Source organism: Penaeus chinensis, chromosome 12 (assembly GCF_019202785.1).
Source record: "Penaeus chinensis breed Huanghai No. 1 chromosome 12, ASM1920278v2, whole genome shotgun sequence".
Lineage (NCBI taxonomy): Eukaryota > Metazoa > Arthropoda > Malacostraca > Decapoda > Penaeidae > Penaeus > Penaeus chinensis.
This window is the reverse complement of record NC_061830.1, coordinates 22,559,824-22,562,323: the sequence shown is the minus strand read 5'-3', so window position 1 is coordinate 22,562,323 and position 2,500 is coordinate 22,559,824.

The window sequence follows — 2,500 nt, the reverse complement described above, 5'->3', positions numbered from 1 at the left end:
ATAATAATAATAAAGACGATGGAGTGGATGATAATAGTATTGATAATAATAACAATTATGATAATGATAATAATGTAATATTGATGATGAAAAAGATGATAATAATAATGATGATAATAATAATAATAATGATAATGATTGTGGTAAGAGTAATAATAATAACAACATCAACAACTATATTAACAATAATAATAATAATAATGATTATGATTATGATTATGATTATGATTATGATTATGATTATGATAATAATAATAATAGTAATAATAATAATAATAATAATGAATATTATAATGATGATTTTTATCATCCTAATAATAATAATGACAACAATAATTATTGTAATGGTAATAAAGAGGATGATGTGGATGATAATAAGGATAATAACTATAATAACATTATAGTTAATGATAATAATAATAATGAGAATAATAATAATAACAATAATAATAATAATTATAATAATAATAATAATATGATAAGGACATTAATAATAATGACAATTATGATAACAATAATGGTAATAGTGATAATGATAAAGATGATATGTATGATAGAAATAATTATAATAAAAATAATAATAATGATAATGTGATGATAATTATAATAACAACAATAATAACATTTATTATAACAATGATGGTGATTACGATAAAAATATGATAAAAGTAATAATAATAATTATAACAACAACAATAATAATAAATACATTTATAATAATAATGGTGATGATGGTAATGGTGATGATGATGATGATGAAGATGATGATGAAGATGATGATGAGGATGATGATGAGATGATGATGATGAGATGATGATGATGATGATGATGATGATGATGATGATGATGATGATGATGTGAGGATGAGGATGACGATGATGATATCATCCATAATCAAATGCAGAAAAGTCAACTGTTAAAATAAAAGAGGTGGAGACGAAAACGAAACCCCCGTGGCAAAAGAAAAGACCAAAATCAGAAAATTCCTGATTCGCAATGAAGAGTTAAAAAAGGGGGAAGAAAATCCAGTTCAGGTTTCAAAAAAAGATTAAAAGAAAAGGATTTAACAGCAGTGAGTGAAGAGCTAAAGCAGCGATTAGTTATAAAGTCAACAACAAATTCACGATACCAGGCAGGGATAGAAAAATATCGGCAAATCAGTCGCTTTAGAACCAGAGTAGATTCTGTGATGAACTAAACTGAACAGCTGTAACAAAAGTAATGCCAGAGAAGGACGAGACAGTAGGTTTGGAATATGATATGGACTCAACTGGCAGTGTACATTAAGGAATGGCTAAGATAATGGAAAGAAGACATCAAGGTTGATTGAAAAGGAGATTTTGTTACTATATGGAAACTGTTAAAGCGGGGTTAGTCAAGATACCGAAGTAGAAGTCACCTGATCATGATGTAATCTTAGGCTATTGGATTAAGATTTTCTCCACCTCTACGTGCATAGCTAAGAAAATAATATTATCTATTTTGAAAGATGCCACCATGGGGAATATACCAAACAATTATCGTCCCATAACGTACCTACCAAAGTGCTGAAATATATCCACAAGCATGAGCCGAAGGAAAAAGAATTTGTCGTCTTTTGACCAAATATTAATGGAAGAGGCCAAACAGCGCAAGAATGTTATGACGTGACTGGATCATTGAAAGGCACATGACTTTGTGTCACACTCTTAAGTAGTTCCAATAGGGGTAAAAGTAACCGCCCGAAGTCTATAGGTGATAAGCTGTCTGCCAAAAATCAGAATGGGCTTGGTACGCTATAAGGAAATAAGGGAAAATGTGATACACGGAATTCAAAAGGAGAGCCAAAAATATAACTCAATTGGAGCAAATGTGATATCTTTCATTTATCCTCGGGCGCTATCTTTAGTTCGATACGTGTCGTTTCGTGCATTGACAGGTGAATGAAACGAAGGAAATGTATCGAACTTTAAGAAAAATAATGTACGTACACAACGCTCTTTACCCAAGAGATAGCGTAGCAGAACTGTACCTTCCTAGAAAAGAAGTAGGATGGGAACTATTGCCACAGACTGCGATTGATATGCACTGCAAGGAAAGGGGGTCAGGAGGAGTGTGAAACGCTAATGGTATTTAATAAAAGGCAGATGGAGGCTATAGTGTTAGAACGGGAATAGCAAACATTGCGTGGACGGTAGTTTCGACAATCGGAGGACTTCAGTGATCCCATATTGTGTAGGTGGCTAAGAGAAGAGAAGCTCACGAAAAACCCCCAACCACTTGAGAACGAATGCAATAAAAACAAACATGGACAGATTTTACATGTAGGATTTGCCAAGAGTTTGATGAAACTATTGCACCGGTTGTGCAAATTTGCCCCAAAACATAATGATGATGATGATAATGGTAGTAATGATAATGATACTAATGGTAGTAATGATAATGATAATAATAACAATAATAATAATGACAACAGTGAGGATAATGGTAATAATAGAAGTAACAATAATAATTTTAATGA